Consider the following 21103-nt stretch of genomic DNA (forward strand, 5'->3'; position numbering starts at 1 on the left):
CCATATTGATGTGTCCATTCACTGTCATTTGGGCCAGCTGTTGCTGGTTGTCTGGGTCCTTATGGAATGACATTGACATGAAAAGCAGCAACCACTGGGATTCTAGTGAGTTTCGTGAAATAAATAAGCCATAACAATAAGCTTTTTAATGTTATTGTATTTATTTAAACGTACGTGGTCTTAAGTAATAATAGCTTGAGTCATCTTTGGAATATCATAACTGAACAAATTCTGTGTTAAATAAAAGAGTAAGGATTTACTTGAAGTTAAATACAATTCGGATTACAGAATACCAACTTGCCAAAAGGTAGAAAAGCAAAACAAATAAAAACAGCAGCTAGAGAATGTCACCGCTGCTTTGATTCAGTGATGTGTGATATCAAATATTAACATTGAACTTGACACATGCGACTCACGCTTTTCCTATAGGTCATTAGTCACTCATTGTTGAGCATATTTCGTGCATTTTTATTTAAGTGCACTACTTAAATGTATCCAAAACATATGAGGAGAAAGAATCGAAATCCTTACACTCAATGTTGAACTTCATTGAGGTTTAAATTTCTTACTCTCAGCGGCCGTAGATCTTGACAATCGTTGGTCCTGGGGAACTTGGCTAAATTTATACACTCATTCATATTGGTGGAGATAAAATCCACTGATTGTCGACGCAAATGAAATACGAGCGAAGTTTTGCAGGGCGACTTGTAAACTTGCTGTCAACCTCGACAAATTGAAGATGGTTCGTTTTACGAGGAGATATAAGACCTTAGTTTTCATTACTCCATTCTTTTGGGGACTACAGCTTTTACGTTCTATTAGAGTTTAATATTAATAGATTTTTTTACTGAGTTAGAGCTTTACAGCCGAGAATTGTAAGTCAATATTCAAAAATAAAAACTAGACTCGCTGAAGAAGATACTGAAGCAATTAGAAACGTGGGAGGGAAAACGGAAATTTAACTTTTGCCTAATAATTACCCTCCGTCTAACTCCAACTCAGTATTCAAAAACGGAAATGAAAGCTGAAGGCACAACGTGGGCTGGGAAGTCCTCTTTCACGGTTGCAGACAGCAGGAACTCTCGCCAAAGATTGTATACTGGTTTTATGTGATTGTAGTCTGCTCTTTCGGGTTTAGTGAAGGACATGGAACTAATTAACTGATTAACGCATCGGTCGTAGATGAAAGGGAAAATCTTTCAAGCGGAAGTTGAATTAGTGAATATTTTGATATTATGACTAGAAAATTTAGCAGCAATTTAAGCTATCACTTGGCTTAGTCTACCCAAGAGTTCTGCTAATAGGTTCTATTTTTGGTCTGGCGAGCATTACCAACTTCTTTCCCAGTTTTGTTTTTAATGCTTACACTTTAAAGTGCACGGCGCCATCTACCCTCTACTAGTCAAATCAGAAATAACCCAGTACGTTTTTCAACCTTAAATAGCAGTGACAAGAACTTTGGAACCTACAACTGTAGTTCCTATAATACTTATTATAGCAATTTGAAATGAAATAAATTATGGTGAATTTATTATTCAACTTCTTTGAACTATTTTCACCAAATTTGTAACTTACCATAACAATTTTTTATTCACCACAGCCTTTATTCCCCAGTTCTTTTGTTGACATCCGCTATTTCACCGCCACCACTCATTATTCGTAAATATTTACGAATAAAGTGTGCAAAATATCTGATAAAGCTTAGGAGAATCAGATACAACTTTCCGGTAGAGTTGTATTTGCTATTTGAGGAATTTAGGTGGGTGAGTAATTTCAGTGGATTTCTCAATGAGATAAATTGCATGCAATAACAAGCTTTTCTTTACAAATAAGCCAATTAGCTACAATAGTTGTAATGGTTGTAATATGAAAAAATTTTCTTCTTTTTCTTATTCGATCCGTTCCGGGGAGAATATTTTAATATTTGTTTTAAAAAATATATTCATATTTCACCCTCAAAATTTATCGAAAACGAGCTTAAGAAATGTAAACAAAAATGAGTCTAGATATGATCGATGAATCAGCTCTTAAGTGTTTTAAAGCCACATTAATAAGTAACTTCTTGCCCAAAGCTTCCACTTGGCCAGCTAAAATATTAAAAAAAATTGTAAACCAAAAGCCGCAAAATTGAAAAAGCTCAGTCGAAGTCTCCCTGGGGTTATATCGCGCCTTGTATGTATATATAATTTTTTCAGCCTGCCTAACACCAGAAAAAATCAATACCTTTTTCAGGTCTGAAACGTTATTGATATGATCCCATGAGTTTTAAATAATAAATAATCAATAATGAATTCGATTTTCTCTGGCTGTATATAATATATCTAGCAAAGGACTAATTACAAATGTTTTCAAACCCATGGGATCTTATCAATACCTTTTCAGGCCTGAAAAAGATAGTGCTAGCACGCACTACTTTTTTATGAACTTCAAGGAGACATTTGACCGCGCAAAAGAAATTGCCTGTATGCTGGTATGACTAAATTTAAGGTTCTACAAATACCGTCGAGCAACACCATTAGCTCTGTTAGGATTGCAAGAGTCTCTCCGAAATCAATCGACGCCCTGTTGTGCGGTTTTTTAACGTGTAGTGCAGTTCTATATCCACTTAGCACAATTTTCGTATCACAGCTTATTCTTTGACATATGTTTATATACAACAGTTGTAGTTTCCAATTGCTAGCAATATGAAAGGCGGTGAAAATTGGTTACAGAATCCTCGTACAGATGATGGAAAGAAGAATTCGAGCAGCAGATCTGAACAACGGCCACCCAATCTTCTAATAAAGCATCCTCACTATCACTCGAATTTGCAACTGTCATAAACTTCGCTACGAGCATTAGCAGTGACAACAATGTCAGCTTGGTTGTCAAACAGCGAATAACAACCTCATTCGGTTTGGCGAACGAGACTCTTAACGAACCATAGCGGCTTTGCAATATCGTCTGCTAATAGTCCTTAAAGTCTGCGTTGTTGTTTACCGTGTAGCTTTACGTTATTCGCCAACTAAACGAAAGCAAATGCCACATTATAGAAATAAAAACAGTTTTTGATAAATTCTTTTTTTTTTTTAATGTATGGAAATGAAAAAAAAGAAACGTGTAAAATCCTGAAATTGGGTTGGTATGAGTTGGTAGCGATGTTGGACCAAGTTAACAATAAAGCGGTGCCGCTGATGACACTACGTACAGCGGTCCACAATTAATGGTCGTAATGTACCGGCGCCGTTTTTCGAGGAAACCAACAATTAATCATGATGATGATAATTTGAGTGGAATAGCCAACTCAACAAAACAATGGACAGGAAATCGTAAACAATGAAGTTCCAAAGAAGGAACGCCGAAAAGTTCATTTTGACAGTTTTTGCTCTTAAGCTCCGTAAACTCGTAGATTTCTTCTTGCATACCATAAATTGGGCATTTTTCACGGCCTTAAAAACATCTGGCAGCACGTCGAAATGTTAGAAAATGGAAGATAAAGTAAAATTTTATTCAGAAACGAGAATATTTTGAGAGCGATTAGATGTGTTTGCGGTAAAATAAAAGTTATTTTTTACAATTAAAAAAATTAAAGTGCAATTAGTGTAGGTAATTAAATTTGTTAATGGTTTCCTTTGCTATTGTATGAGTCAAATTGAGTTTTTTCGAGCGCAAAGCTGACAAAATTGTTAAGTAAAAATTTGTGCGTGAAGCAATCGCAGCTGTGCAAATTGTTATGAAAATTCAATAAGTTTCTGCGGCGCCGAGGGCGCTTTTTTCGAGGAGCAAGCGCACCAGCAATGCAAAACACGTACCTACCTCCCTGGGGGCGATATTTGCACAAACAAAACAACGGCGTATGAGATATAACAATGCCAAATCAAAATATATAAGTTAAACAAAGTAAAAAAAGATAAATAAATAAAAGAATGGCAGTGCATGGTAGCACGCTATTATATTTAACAAAAGAAAGTGAAAGGCGAACGTCGCTGAAAACAAGTTTTGTTTTTGCAAATCAACCAATGAAGCCGCATATCAAAAACAAAAAAAGCAGGAATAAAAAGCGACGAGTCGTTTGCAAGTGAAATCATGAACAAATATTTTAGTTTATATTTTTATCAATGTTTTTATTGTGTGTGACATAATTGCTTAATTATGTGCATTTCCTATAGGCGCTATTTAATTGTACTTTGGTAACCCATTTAAAGCCAGGCGACGACATCGAATGGCATTTCGAGGTTGCTAATTGAGTGTGGGTGAAAATTAAAATTTTTGTTTGCAATTGTAAAAGTGCAATACAAACCACAACAAAGTGTTAAATAACTATCAACAATTAGACCAGAAAAGCTTATAAAAATAAAAATAAAAAATTGGTTAAATAATTATGTCAAAATTAAGGCTAAATAGCATATTATGCGATCTGCTGAATTGATTCAATACACAATGAATTAGATAAGTTTTAAAGTTGAAAACAAGTAAACGAAAACACATCGAAAGTTTAGCCGACTCAAGCGTTAGATCAAGATAAGGTGAGTGCTTAAATTGTATACAATTAGATACCCCCGAAACGGCTGTACTAATATTTGTACATAAATAAGCAGCTTTACTTAGCTATTAAGACAATCTTCTTGAGTGGCTGTGCTTACACAGTGAAAGGCCTTGACTTATGGTTGCCAGACGTCCCCACTTTCGGGGATTTGTGTCCGATTTCGAAGATTAGTCCCAGCGTCCCCGCTTATACTCTAAATGTGCCCCCTTTTACGATAGCATTTTAGATATAATTTCAGTTTACGATGAGCTCCTATCAAAAGTGGATGAACGACAAAAATCGAATTTTATTCCATTAGCCGTAAGGACGAATTTGACACAATTAAGAAAAGATGGAAAGGACCATGTTTGGGACGAATTTTTGGAAAAAATCGATATTGTTTATTGTGATATCTGAAACTTTGGACGTCAGGATTTTCGGAATTCAGAGTTTTCAAATGGTTGGATATCAAAACAGATTAAAGCTTGCAATATAGTGAAGTAGAACCATGCCTCTTTCATTTGCTTGAAAAAGTGACCATCAATGATTCTTTGTTACATGATCAAATAGTAAATTTGAGAAAATTTTTGGAATCTAGTATGGTAGTATGGTATGGCCAGTAGGTTTAATGTGGTCATATTAATCGTGTCCAAGATGGTCGGGCTGTAACCTATCCGTACCATCAACATAGTCACACTCACCAAATACTTGTGGGGGGGAGGTGTCATCATCGTTAATACAACGAAAATATTTCGTTCAACCTGAATCGTGCTGCAATAAACTCAACTCGACAATAAGTGATGCATCCTTCGTCCATTACCATAACAAACAGGCTATCCGAACGTATTTACCGTTCTTACAAGAGCTGGTCCTGGGCTTGAAATATTGATCTTCGAATACCTTTTGCCTTACATTTACTTGTTCCCTTCTCCTCTCCTGGCGTTTCGGTGTAGTTAAATGAAATTTTGAAAAATCTAGCTTGTGTTAGTCCATGTCTATGAGCGAAAGTTTTTTGCAACCAAGCCTCTCCACAAATTCGTAGTCTGCGCTAGTAGACGTTGGTATCGTTGTTGTTGTAACCGCAAAAGCAGACTCCGTAGGTTAACGATAGTACTACAGATGCAGGCAATCGTTTACCGCATATGAATACGGTGCGTTCTGGTTATTATATGCACATTCTGTTACTAGCCCGACTGCTGCGAGAATGTTTAAGGCCCTTAAGCCGTTGGAATTCAAATTAAACGATTTTGCGCGGCTATCGGAATAACACTCTCAGAACTGCTACAGGTTTTCTTCTTTTGAATCCTGAAAATCATCTTAGCATATATTTTGGCTCAACAAAAGATCATTGTCGCATCAAATTTTAGTTTCTATAGTGACGTGTAGATTGTTATAGAAGAAGCTTCTTGTTGTTGTTGTTGTAGCGATTAGGTTACTCCCCGAAGGCTTTGGGGAGTTTTATCGATGTGATGGTCCTTTGTCGGATACAGATCCGATACGCTCCGGTAACACAGCACCATTAAGGTGCTGGCCCGACCATCTCGGGAACGATTTATATGGCCACATTGAACCTTCAGGCCATCCCTCCCTCCCCACCCCCAAGTTACATGAGGAGCTTCGTCTGTTAGTGAAACGGGATTCGCCGCTCGAAGGTGAGGTTGACATTTGGGTTGGAGAAGCTATATATTGCGCTACACAACCCCTTGAATCCCAGAAGCTTCTTCCCGTAGAGTTGTAAGCCGCTTTTGATTTCATTGTTTTTATTTTTGCACCATTTCTTAATTTAAAAACTTGATCTTAAAATCTAATTGAATGAGATAAGAGGTCAGCGGCGTATTCGATGCGTTGATTGAATGTGTGCCGATTTCAATTTATTATTCCCCATTCACTCTTTAAATGGTTCGTAAATATAAAGTGATATTTAGATATTGAAAGCATTATACTATGGACACTTTCATTCTTTGTGAGGTCTTCTTTCACATATCAGTTCAGCGAATTGAACGAATTTCATGCCGAAATATTCATATTTATTTATGATCTTGAACGTAGGAGATTGCCTGTGCATGGGAAATAAAAAATCCAATTACAGTCATGGTGTCTTATTCTGTAACAAATCGAATTACAGTAGAATTCCGCCGACGTCAATGTCTTAGGACATTCCATCTCAGAACTAACAGCCGTTCAATACTAATAGGCAAAATATACCCCAGTGGGTTAGGGGGCTTAGAATATACTCGCGGTAGGTATGCCCGTCGTAAGAGGCGAATAAAATACCAAATTGATTCAAGGGGATGTGAAGCGCCACCCTCTCAAGGGGCTGCCAGCGAAATATAAACCTTCTCCACCCCAATTGTCAACTTCACCTACCCGCGGCGAATCCTGTTTCATTAATTGCCGACGCTCTGGCGACCCAGAACTCCTGACAGATCTAGGGACTGGGAGGGCGGGATGGCCTAGAAGGTTTCATGTGGTCATACCAAATCGTTCCCGAGATGGTCGGGCTAGTACCTTTATGGTGCTTGGTACCGGAACGTACCGGATCTGTATCCGGCAAAAGACCATCAATATCGATAACACTCCCAAGGCCTTCGGGGAGTGTCCTTATTGCTACAACAACAACAACAATAGGCAAAATATTGTGGCGAACGTTAGCATCACTATGCTATTAGTAAATAATCACAACAACAAAAACAGCAAGCAGCCAAACTTATATACATGTACACATTAAAGCAAGCCGCTACACTTATGTCCAACGCAACAAAGAATATTCCATACACATAACCAGCAGCTTGAAGCAGAGAGATTATTTCACATACATATATGTAGCCGGCAGCTAAGCGCAGAAGTTGTTACTCACACATATACACGCATATGGCTAGAAAAAAACATAAATTACAGATATACATGTATATAGCTAAATAATCAAGCATGAGATACAACTGTTCTAGAAGGCATGTGCGTGAAACGTCTAGACCTAAGAAATGGCGAACGAGGTAACCGAGAGTTTAAAAGCAGCGCAAGTGGAGGAATCAGTATTCAGATTGATTTAAACATGGTATTAGTTGTGAATTGAAGTATATTTGTGAATTACTACTCCCAAAGTAGTCTAATAAAGACCATTTTTCAATACTGAATATTGAAGGTATTTATTCAACAGTTCAGCGATTCGAACGTTAGTAGAAGGTGTATAATTATCAGGAATTTCCCGAAATTAATTACAATATTGTTTTAGCACAATTAAATCACTCGTATTTGTCAACTGATATATCTAGAATTACCACTAATTATCGTCTATATAATTTACCTTATCTAACATTACCAGACTGACGCGTGCTTCCGCTTTCGCCAACAGACTATCTATCAGCATTGCTGTAACGTTTACTATATAAGATACATATTAACGATATGACTACACATAAATACGTATGTATTTTTCAATAGCTTTTATCGCAATTGCCAAACATTTTTCATAGCCAAATGGATGGATCGTCATATTCTGCCAATCTCAAATAATAATTTTCAACACGCGAATCGGCGAATGAATGAACGCCACGCAATGCGACTGATGTTAATTGACCGTTAAGGAATTTAATTTTTTTTGGTTTTGTGTGCCAAGTAGTAGTGCTTTCTGTGACAGGCCTTTCACAATTATAACACCAGCCATATATTCTTCTATACAAACACTGATAATAGAAATAAAGAGCCTAAGTTTATATTAACAATTTGAATGGAAGAGCTCATGAGTTCAACAAGATTGCGGTCATAATTATGAAACGGGATATAAAGATTGTGCTGATATTTATTACATACATTCTTATAAATATTTCCTTTGTTTCACATTTGCCTACTTGTTGATGTTTGCTGCCAAAAATTCCACAGCTTTTCTATTTATCTTTGTTTCTACGTTTCTTTATTCGTGCATTAATTCTCAAGTACTTACTCATAATCGAGGCACTCAATTTAAATCTTTTATGTTCACTTAATCCCAAGTAGTTTTCAGGCCAATACATTCTATATTTATGCATACGAATTAGGTATCTAGGGAAGATGTGGCCCCATGCCTGGCACCAAAATTATTATTGTTGTTTAATTAAATGTTAAAGTATAGTTTTTGTTTGTAAAAGCAAATTTATTTTATTCATACATAGAAAATTCATTTACTTGTTATTTATTTTATTTGTTTCGCTTTTTTTTATAAAAGTAGTCGGCGCAAATATACATACATAGCTTAAGTTGCGTCGTATTCACCCTAACTCGTTCATCGCCCGGTACCCTACAATGGGGTATTTTAAAGCAATTTGTTTCAAAACCAAATATTTGATGCTATAAGCAGCTTTGGCCTAGAAGCTCAGAGTTTATTACGCCGTTGACAATAAACTCAAAGAGGAAAGTAAGCAAGGCACTTTCCGCCTATAAAAAAATTTATAGGTCGGTATTTTGTCGCAAATTATGCGCTAATTAGTGCGAAAAAAAATTCCCGCGGTTTTCTAAGTGCTTTTTTGGGTACATCCTCGTAAAATCTGACTTACACTTCGTTGAAAATTTACTTTGCTGGTGCTATATTGCGTACTAGTCGGTAATTAGTTGTGAAGAGAAAACACCCGAAAACAACACTAAAAAGTAGTGAAAACATTTTTCTTTTCACAAATAATTAACGACTAATACGCGACGAAATACCTGCTAAGGCATTTCGGTCAGTGAATAAGTTAGCTAGTAAGAGGGTACTTTGATAGCTTTACGTGAACTTAGCAAGCATATAGAAAAGCGCGACAAATTGTTTATCTCCTCAACTAGTAAGCGAATAATTTGCGATAAAATACCGACTTATTGATTTTTTTGATCCGCCTATGGTGCTACGCCAAGCATTTTAGCAATTGACAAAGTCTTCTATTCGTCGTATGCGCAATTTTTCAATCAAATTTTATATTGGAAACCATGGAAACAGTCAAACACTTGAAATTTTGCAATGAATATAAGACTTTTGTGAATCTCCCAATTGTACAGTTTTCAGTCATGGTTTCTTTATCGGAACATCAAGTAAACTTCTATATTCTGGTTTGCATAGAAATTGATGATACAGAGCCCACGTACTTATTAAGTATATACCAAGATTTTGAAACCGAAATTTTGCAAAAATTTATTTTACAATCTATATGATTTTTTCTTTACTCTGTAGTGAGCGCATGACGGCAGTTCACAATCCGATTTGAGAGGGGTTCGAAGGATTGTGTAGCGCAATTTATAGCTTATCCAACCCTAATGTCTACCTTTTCAGCAGGCGAGTCTTTGAATACCGCACAGTGGGGGGATGTTGGATGATTAAGAGGATTCAACATGGTTATATAAAATCGTTTCCGAGATGGTCGGGCTGGCAGTGGGGGGATGTTGGATGATTAAGAGGATTCAACATGGTTATATAAAATCGTTTCCGAGATGGTCGGGCTGGTATCTTAATCTAACGCATCAAATCAGTATCCAACAAAGGAAAATCAACATCGTTTTGTTTTGTTGATTTTCCAATAGGAGGGATAATTGATGTATATTGGAACGATATATATTTATTAAAGATCGCGGGTTCGAATCGAGCTCAAGGCCTAACAATAATTTTTTATCATTATTATTGTTATGATAAATTTTTTCTTAATTGAAAAAATTTTTAAATTAGAATAGAAGAAAGAAAAAATTTTAGACAACTGCCAAAGCTCGTTGTATAGATCCATTTCGGGAACTGCTAAATTCCTTCATCGGCAACGTTTAGGCGCCGCTGCTATAACCATTCAGCCACCACAGCGGTTTTTTGTTTGTCTTCATTAATCCTACTTCTATTCTGGTTCGTGCCAATTGATATTCGCACCACTGCGACATCTGTTGCAGAATAGCTGTGAAAATTGGACTTGTTTGTTGGCAATGCTGCCATAGTGTCATATTTTATTGACACTTGTTTTTCCCCGTGCTCTGGGATGTATTAACAATTTTTGTTGTTATATCGGCCTACTGATTTAAGATCGCGGGTTCGAATCGAGCTCAAGGCCTAACAATAATTTTTTATCATTATTATTGTTATGATAAATTTTTTCTTAATTGAAAAAAATTTTTTTTTTAAATTAGAATAGAAGAAAGAAAAAATTTTAGACAACTGCCAAAGCTCGTTGTATAGATCCATTTATTAAATATTGGAAGAAAAATTACACTGATAATGGCGCAAAGCCGAAACCGGTTGTCTCCAAACCAAATTTAACAAGGGATGACTGAAAATCGATTTAAAATACACGTCAACATCAATAAAACCCTCAAAAACCTTCGGTAGGCTCTTTTATCGCTACAAGAAAAAAATAATCCGATATGATAATTTTTATAAATGTAAAGATAATGGGACCGCTTGCAATGTTTGTATGAAAGGAATCTCCTTTGGCCACATTCTACTTAAACTTTAAGTGCATTGAAAACACTTTTGGCAAAAGTTATCAGACTAGAGTCCGAATGAATAATTGGTTAGGGTTCGGTTACCGAACGATTCAGCCTCTTTGATGCTACTCGGGCTCAAATTAGTAATATTCTGTACAAATTACAGATTCTTAATCTATCTGATTTTTCTGTTGAAATAACTGCTTCCATGGGTCATTTCAAGAGCTACTTACTGTTATTATTATGCAAATACAACAGGTACTTTTAAAAAGATACTTACGCGCTCTCTACTTTATACAATGGTACAGCAAAAATCTCAACAGCCTTTACTGTTATTGGTTATTTTAACAGTTTCCATCGGTATTCTTAGAGTTTCAGAAATAATAGTTAAGGGAGAACCGTATGTATAATGAAACTGATTGAACTGACTGTTGAACCGGTCAATTCAAAATCAACAGAAGTCAATTCAACAGAAATTTTCGCATTGAAAGAAGTTTCGGTTGAACTGACCATTAATTTAGTTGATTTTACCACTCCTCTAAGTTTAAAAACGATTTTTTTGAGACAAATTTATTCACAATTACCCACTGTGTGCCGATCTCGACTGGTTTCATCATAATGCTAATAAAATATTTCTGTAGTCACAGACATGACGTAATGTTTTTCATTAGCATCAATATTTTTTTCAACTTCTTATGTACAGCGTCCAATGTTAAACATCATCATTCGTTTCGCATTTTCGACTCCCATTATTTCATACATATGTATTTATATGTACTGTGTACTTAAATATTATTCATCGAAAATTGTAAAGGCAAATACTTAATTTTACTTTTCTTAGTTGCAATAAGGTCGATAAGATTTAAGAACAAACAAAATTTTTTATTAAAAATGATAAGAAGCCAATAAAGTAAGGTTAGGTTGAACTGGCCGGTCCATGAGAACCACACATGGACTGAGTATCTGCCAACTTTACTGTCACAAAACATCCCATTTTATGTATCGAATTCGTGAGAAAACTAAAAGTTTTGTAAAAAGTTTCATAAGAAGAATATATTGTCTCTTGACTCGAAGAGTTGTACGTTTTATGTTCGCTTGGAAAACTAGCACGTTTCAGTTGTTTGTGAAATACGGAACTATGCTAGTCTTCCACGTGATGTTGATGGTCGTTTGCCGGATATAGATTCGATACGTTCCGGAAACAAGCACCATTAAGCTACACAAGCCCGGCCATTTCGGGAACGATTTTATATGACCACATTAAACCTTCAATGCCATCCTGCCTGCTAAAGAAACAGGATTCGCCATAGGTAGGTGAGGTTAATAATTGGGTTGGATAAGCTATAAGCTTGTGGTAGGTTGCGCCCACCGCGACCCTTAGTGGTGTTTCCCACGGGTGTAGAACTATGCTTAAGTAGGAAAGCCACTAAAGTGGGTTTGATATCTGCTCTAGGCATTGCCCGGATCCATTTCTTTAGCTGCCTTCGAAAAGCTGTTCGAGGCTCATCTTTAAGTGGATCATCTTTCTTATGGATATTCCCCCCGAGCCCCTGATTACTAGAAGTGTAGCATTGTTATAACAAAATGGATGATAATGGGGTCTAGAGTGACTCAAGATGATGTGTCGCTAAAAATAGCAAATACCCCTATAGAAAGAGTAACCCGAATAAAATACTTGGGAATAATTATAGATGACAAATTAAAATTTGATGAACATCTAAAATACATCGAAGGGAAAATTTCCAAAAAAAAATAGGGTTCATGTTTCGATCATGCAGGCATATTAGTATGCAATACAAAATACTGGTCTATAGATCCATTATCGAGCCGCATTTCATTTACTGTCCTACAATCCTATTCGCATTAGCTGATTCGCAAAAATCCAGGCTACAAATTAAGCAAAACAAAATTATGCGTTTCATATTAAGAAAACGGTATGATACCCCAATTAAAGATTTACTAGACAGCTTAAACTGGCTTAGTGTAAAACAGAACATCACTTACTACACATCGAAGTTTATACACAACATAAAGTTGGGAAACCTGCCGAATTACCTAAGTGAACGTGTCAGACTAAACAGAGAGGTCCATAGCTATCAAACAAGACACAATAAAAACTTTTACTTGCCGGTAGTGCGATCCGAATTCGATAAAAAAAAATGTATATTACAAAGGAATTAGAGAATATAATGATCTGCCAATTGATATTAAAAACTGTAATAATACCAAAAAATTCAGAAAGGTTTTATACAGCTACTGTAAAGCGCTACCTGTCAAGTAGTTAAATTTTTTTAGTAAATAATTTTATAGATTATTATATAATTGAAGTCAAAGGAATTAAAAGAATCGAAACAAATATGTAAACATTAAAAATATTTTGTACCTTATTAAATTATATAGATCTTCAAGATCGTAGTAAATAAATAAATTAAATTAAATTAAATACTACGTGACGCTTCGCTAAGGTTTAAGTAACTTTTATCGTTGTTAATGACCTTTTTTCGGAAATTTTTTCCGGTAGTATCCGAAAAATTCCACCTATGTATAAGGGACTAGCCGTACCTGCTAAAGCAACAGGATTCGCGACTGGTAGGTGAGGTAGACATTGGGTTGAAGAAGCTATGAATTGCGCTGGCAGCTCGTTGGAAGGATTGTGCTACAAAGCCTTTGATTCTTCCTGAATACTGTGAAGCGATTTGGTATCACAAAGTAACTCCATAGATATGGGTACAGTTGTGACAGTTTTGATTTAAGCTTTTTCTCGAAGGTCTTAGATTTTTTCAGGGGCTGTTATCGAAGCTGTCGAACCGGCTCCATAGTTTGCATTTATTTGGAACTTGTTTAACGCCTTGGCCAGTGGCGACAGTGTAGGGATTCAGCGGTTGATTTTTATTTCTAATAATTAATTAACTGAATTGTCGGCCACCTGCTTAAGTTATTAAAAAAGATGGTCAGCCACTTCAGATTCCAATGTGGTAAGCTCATTATTAATACTAGAAGTGGACTGCTATAAGGGACAATCTATTTGTATACAGCACGAAGCAGCTGACTGCAAACCAACCATTGGGCAAGAAAAAACACGGCACCTCAGAAGAATGAGGAGTTTCCACACTCACCAGGTTAATATCCATAATGTTTTCTGGTAATGTAGGTATCATCGATCTTGATATAAGTGGAGAGGAGGCCGCCTTATTACAGAAGTACTATGCTGGGAGGTCCCAGGTTCAAGTGAGGGAACAACTTATGTACATCATAAAAGCTTTGGAATGAATATGCCCACGCAAAGACACGAATGACTCTCTATGACACACAGCAACATCATTTTGGCTCCCAACAATAAATAAATCGATTTCGGTAGAGAAGCACCGTGCTGATTTCGCTATCGCACACGCTCAAAGCAAATGGTACAGTAATCGATCGGCATTTAGGGACAAGAATTTCGACAAGATGCTTTACCATATCGATACTTTCAATACTCGATTCCAATACTTTTATAGCAGTGCTTTTTGGCATCGAGTATTTCGGCAGCAGCATCGTACAGAAATTTCGGTAAAAATACTTGATGTGAGTACCGTATTGATAACTTGCATTCGATGTCGTGTCCCTATTGACATTATTCAAGCTGGAGACATTGGTGCTTTATCGGTAACCGTATCGGTAACCTTTTAACAGCTGATTCGACCAACCTTATGAGAATCAATGCAATCGATTATTGGTGCCGCTAAGGTCGTAACCGTATCGTAGCCAACCAATTGGGTTTTGTAATTTATTTAATAATTTGGGAAAAATTTAAACAGGACGGACAAGGCGACAGCTGTTTCGATTATACCTTGTAAATCTCTTCAAAGCCTTTTCTCCCGGGAGTGGGAGTCGAACCCGGACTCCTACGATAGTTGAAATGGTTATAAACGCATTCAGCTACGTCATGCCTTAGTTGTTGTAAAGTTTTTCCCAATTGCCTTCTTTTTGCATATTTTAATCTTTTACACATTGCATACTTCGTATGCAATTATGTGTTAAAGCTATGCTTGGTACGGCGGTTTTCAAAGAAACCTTGGTTTTGTTGCTGTTTTTCTTCTATTTATAGAACTACAACGAATTAACCAATTTTGTCTGTTTTTATGATTTAATCGGGGATTTTGGTTTACCGTCGTAACGATAAACAGTTGATTACGTTAGGGATACGACTACCGCGATACGACAAACGACACCAATGACTCCAGCTTTACTGCGGCCGGCTACTTGACGCCAATGCATAGTTATAGCGATACACCTATTCACTTGCTTACATGTATTGTCAAGTAAAATTTCTTGGGTACTCTTGCTTTAATTTTAATAAACCCCTTTCGATTGAAGTGCAATAAAATTTCGATGCCATACATTTTCCATTATAAGTAAATTATGCAATTAAAAAACTGTTCTCAATTCAATCAATTGATAACCTCATGGCCATAAATAAACTTTACCAAAAAATATCCACAGAACATTGTGCCAACAAAATCACACTCATAAAGTCATCCGTATACCTACGTAAGCAATATAAATACAAATTTAGGAGGAAAAAAAATTAGTTGCAATACTTGCACAATTATACATTTTTTCTTCACCCTGGCGCCATAAATCATTTATGCGGCTGACAGCGCTTGGGCACACTGGTCATCATCATAGTCACCGTATGGCCAAAGTTTAGGCAACGGGACAGATAGGCCCATACACCAGCGCAAGTGCAATAACAAAATGAGCATAACTGTGTGATTTGCTATCATCATTGCCTAATTATCTTTCGTATATAGTAAATTGCTTATTGGCTCAAATACAAAAAAAGGCAAAAACAAACATCAAAAAGCGCCAAGTGGAATTACTAAACTGCTGTGCTAAAAATGGCTCACTGGCTAACTGATAAAACACTTCCGCTAAGTGAAGAACAGCTTGCGCTTTGTTTATGGCAAGTTCATGAACGCCCACTCATGTTTAGATATGAATATATTAATCAAAGGATTGTCTTTGCATTTTGATTGATAGTCATCGATATTGTGGTGAGCGACGTTAAGTACACATACTTGCATTGTAAGTGACATAGAATGACTCAACCGTCCTACCCCAAAGTCCAAATACTTAGTCGGTCGTCGTTACATTGTAAACGTCAGCTGCAGCTTATTTAAGCATTGAAATCGATACGGTCAGTGACGTGTTGTATTTTAGCAATAACTATGTATTCCCTGTAGGAAATTTTTCTATTTCTTATGGCCAGTTTGTTGACCGAGGTAGAAAACTTGTCTCTTACTTGATTTAGGTAATTCTAAGTCTAAGTTTATAATTCGACGCTGTTTATAACTACTTTAGTAGTCTTAACTATTCCGATTTATTAAGAAAATATTAGTAACGAGTAAGAAAGTCGAAGTTCGGGTGAAACCGAACATTACATACCCAGATGTGAACTTTCGCTCAACTATACCATTACTGAGGTAGAATGTCAGTCAAATGTAATTAAATAAATACTATAGAGTCATGGCAAAATTTGTTAAGGTTAGATCTTTAGGAAAAGTGGGCGTGGTCTTTAATCAATTTTTATTATCTTCACTCAGTCTATATAATTTGGCAAGGATAGTGTCTCCGCCAAATTTCAATGTAGTATCTTTAACGGGTTTTGATTTACTGCTTGTTAAACTTCCAACTTATCGTCCGATTTCGCTCATTTTCAATAGCAATCTATTCTGGGTCCAGATAAGCCCGTATAATTAATTTGGTGAAGATATCTCAATATTTGCTCAAGTTATTGTGTTAAGGGATGGACAGACGGACGGACAGGGTTTAATCAAATTTTTTTTTTTTCGATACTGATGATTTTGATATATGGAAATCTTTATCTATTCCTTTATACCTGTATAACCAACCGGTATCCAATCAAAGTTATAATACCCTGTGTACAAGTACAGATGGGTATACAAATTGTTTCACACCTAGTGAAAGGGGTGTGTCAGTTTTTGGTTTTGCACAATTTTGGATAACTCATTCCGTCGTTTAGATTTGGTTTTTTGCAAAACCCGGTTTAGGCACTGTTCCATCTTCAGTGCCATATGTTGAATATACATATGTATCAAAAATTCGAATGAATACAATTGTCTTCGTCCACCTACATTTCGAAATGGGGTAGTTTTTACAGAACAGCAGCTTGAATGGGTAGTTGTGATACGTAAAAGATGGTAACATGCATACAAGTTTGTCGCTTTTGCTCGTTTAATTCTATGTATTTGTTTGTTGTACCAGCTTGATTGAGTATTTCATCGGATGTACTATTTTTTTGATGCTTCACTATTCTACAGCCAAATGTTCCCATGTTTTAAGCGTATTCAGCTCTCACGTAAGGTTTCAAGGTTTTATTGATGTTTGTCGGGTAACAGTTAGAATATGCTATGATAGTTTTTTCAGAACTATTTTTTGTACAAGAACTGAAACGTCTGTGGCATATTTTACCGGAGGAGAGAAAGGGTTCTAGAGCCTAATTTCTAAGCCTGCATTTAAATAATTTAGGTAGTCTGGTCAACCCATTGAAAGAATTCAGTACGAGGCGAACTGAAAACAACTTTAATAATTTTGTGGTTTAGAAATTTTTCTTTTCAACTCTTCCTTACTTCCTTCACTATGAAAAGGTTTCCATCCAAAATAAACAGGCTTTCCAATTCCACTTTGGACTCGTTTCAATTATTGCCGAGTACAGTATCCTGTAATCCTTTCGCCATTGTAAGGGCCCATTGATTTAAAAATGTGTTTTAGCTTCCAATAACTTAATGCAATACGTGTCCACCAACTTGGAGAAGCCAGGCTCCACAAACAATCTTTGCATTTGCCGTGAGTAAAGTTAAGCCTGCATGGAAAGACACAATTGCTTCATTTGAGGCGCCTAATATCTATCAGTATTATCCTTGTAGGTTCAGTTGTTGCTGTAGTAAGGACAAAAACACTGACCAAATGCTTTGGGACTGCTGCTGGAAGAACAGTACTCCGCTGGATACGAATCCAGGCTATTGAATAGTCTTGGAACCTTGTAGCGATGGTTTTCGGCAACGTCTATCGGGACTATTTTCGCGACAATTTCACATTTATATTTCAAAGACAATTTCGTGACTTTTTCGAAATGGTTTGCGACATAATCTCGTGAGCATTTCGAAACTGCCTCGAAATAAAATTTTGGAATATTTCGGGAAAGCTTGCGGGATCATTTCAACGATTTCAGGGGATTCCGACATAATTTTAAAGGTAATTTCAGAAAAGTTGGGGACCATGAAGGGCCAATTTTGGTATAGTTTTCGGAATGAGTAAGGGATGATTTTGGTATAACTCAGGAATGATTTTCGAGAGGAGTTAAAGCAAGGGAGAGGACCCAGGATAATGAAGAAAATGTTAAGCAAGAAAAAAGTAAAAGCTACGAGAATGAGGGCGATGTTTGAGTGATGCCGGCTAGCTTACTCGTGTTTAATACTCGCTCACAATAAGGTGAGTAAACAACAATCAAAATCATATTCAGCCCAATTCTAAACGAAAATTCCGTGAGAGTTTTTTCCCTTCTCCCATTCCTCGTATTCTAAATAAAAATTCCTTGTGAGTTTTTTCACTTCTCCCTTTCCTCCTATTCTGAACAATGTTCGAAAAAGCGGAAACCGGTTATGGGAGAAAAGTAGGTATTATGAATGTGAGAGAGGAGATTTCTCTGCCATTTCATAGGAGTTTTTTCACTAGTTAAATTAAAGGGAATGCATCAAAGTAGTTAAAGGAAATTGGTTATTTTAAGAAATAACACTTATTTTTACAAATTTGTGCTAAATTATGTATTTACATTCTACCACAATATTCTCACTGTTAATACAACGACAACAACAACCACAATATTCTTTATTTTAAGTCGAAAAATATATCATAAGCAACGGTAGAGCTCTTGGTATACAAATTTGATGCAGCCATCCAGAAATTGCGCAAGGATTTTTTAAGAAGGCTTAAATAGATTTTGGCATATGGCGAAAGGGGAACTCAACTCGACTTGGCCGCAGGAAAATTGCTTTGCAGAATGAATGTAGGCAACTCCGGCGGATTTGTGTTATCCCGCCGGTCTTCTTCTTATGCTCCTCTGTTGATGTTGCTGTGGCACCAATTCATTACTCATTTCAGTGAATACCACATGAAATGCAATAATGTGCATTGTTTATACCTTATTTCTTAATTTCAAACAATTTGGCAACAATAATAAAACTTTACAATTTTTTAAATAAAATAAGAAATGCGCAACGAAATTTCAATTGACAAAACAGCTGACTTCGAAATTCCTATTCCCCAATTATTCTTCTCCCTAGGAGAAAAGAATTGGAGGAATTTTTCCGCGGGAATAAAAAAATTCGCGAGAACAAAATTCCGCGAGAATATTTAGAATTGGTCTGATTCTCTATAAGCCATAGTGTTCCAGTTTAATTGTCGTGAAAATATATTTTTAGTTTTGATTTAAAATATTCCTACAGGGTACCTAAGCACGCTTGTTTACCTTTAAACAAATACAATGCAATGCTTGTTTTTACACATTTATTTGCACAGGTTTCTCCTGCCTATAATGGATGGGTACTTACTTGTTGGTTATGACTAGACTAGCCACATCGGACAAGTATTGTGAATTTTCTCACTCAACAATTATTTGTTACCAATGTTTATTTGACTGTCGTTCTTGAACTTTTCTTTGCTTACTTTTGATGGTGAACTTGTGGCTACTTAAGCGGCAATTACCCACCGACGTGTGCCGTACGTACGGACGTTTGTCGTACGAAAAACGTTTGACCGAACCCTCAAGCCCGTAGGAATCAATGTGTGCGTCTGTGTACATGTACAAATATGTTATGTATTTGGGTGTGTATTGTTTACAGATAAGCACTGTTGCCATTGACCAGTTTGCATGCATGCCTATGGAAATATCAACTTTTTCCAATTTAATTTTTGATGTTGTAAAAGGCTGGAATTAATATTAAATAAATATAAATAGATTACATATTTATAATCTGCACTTTTACATAATTATTTCGAATTATTTTCACAATTTTTCAAACTTTAATTAGGTGTTTTTGCATAAAACTGCAAACGGTCAAAAATTAGCGCACAAAAGTTTACTAGGCAACTCTGTCTAGTGAGAGAGCGATCAGCTGACACGTTCTTACGGAAAAAATCAAAATTGTTTTGATTTCTACGTTCCGGGCTACGTACGTACGGGCGTTGCACGTCGGTGACTTTTCGTTTACATTGGACACTCATAAGATAGGTCGTGTCAGCTGATACGTTTTTGGTGTGTACGTTCGTGAGTAACTGCCGCATTAGACATTTATACTTTCATTGCGTGCGTTAAGATTGTTAACATCGAAAGGAAAACTCGAAAGTATTTGGAATACTGCTTCATCTGTAATTCTTCGTTACCTCTGCCAATCGCAGGTAATGTGAACCGACGTTTCATTATCGTGATCACAAAAGCAACAGATTCGTGTGTCAAACTTAGTGGATATCGTAGACAACAGTGTCCCGCAAAGTGCCCATTCAGAGTTCGTAGGTATTCCCAGCTTAGATTAATGAGGTTGGCTGATACTCTTGTGGCTGAGTATAAACAGCAGGCGTTCAGTCCAGTGTTTCTTCCCAGATACTTATGGTTAATTTTGAGTGCGTCTTTGTAAGTCCACAGAATAACTCTAGAGCACCCTGCCGTTGGAACTAAGTGAAAATGTGACTGCAGCTGTGTTTCTCTATATTTCTTCTCCACAAGGTATAGGCTTTTACATGGTTTACGTTCTGTAAGAGGACCAGAATGAAGAATAATGAAATGCATTATCTCCCTTGATTCCACCCTGGGAGCTCTCCCCCTTTGTTTGTTGTCTATGTTTGCCCTTTAACAAGAGACTCGTTCTATATTGGCTTTGATTTTGAATAGCGCGGTGGAATGGAAACCTACTCTACTTTTTAAGTGAAATGGCTTGCAAGGAAGCTTTTCTGTGTAAAGATGAAGCCAGATTGTTCCGGGCTTGTGTAAATATAGAAGTAAGTTGCAAGCCTTTTAATTTTGTTCGCATAACGGTACTCCGTAACGGCATAAACTAATCGAGATAGATATAAACTTCTACATATTAAAATGATGTGGGCGAAAAAAGAAATTCATTTAGCTAGTGTTGGGAACTA

At 36.4% G+C, this 21103-nt stretch overlaps 1 protein-coding gene across 11 annotated transcripts in view; it reads left to right on the plus strand.

Annotated features, from left to right (window-relative positions):
• Positions 1-3504: 3504 nt before the first annotated feature.
• Positions 3505-21103, plus strand: part of Piezo (piezo type mechanosensitive ion channel component) — a 149801-nt gene continuing 132202 nt past the window's right edge. For 8 of the 11 annotated variants that reach the window (XM_067768129.1, XM_067768118.1, XM_067768123.1 and 5 more), the window contains exons 1-2: positions 3505-3585; positions 4149-4505. The gene's annotated coding sequence lies outside the window, so the exon portion shown is untranslated. The remainder of the gene's footprint in view (positions 3586-4148; positions 4506-21103) is intronic. The other 3 variants (XM_067768121.1, XM_067768119.1, XM_067768120.1) reach the window with 3 other exon arrangements.

The sequence above is a fragment of the Eurosta solidaginis genome, chromosome 2 (assembly GCF_040869045.1).
Source record: "Eurosta solidaginis isolate ZX-2024a chromosome 2, ASM4086904v1, whole genome shotgun sequence".
NCBI lineage: Eukaryota > Metazoa > Arthropoda > Insecta > Diptera > Tephritidae > Eurosta > Eurosta solidaginis.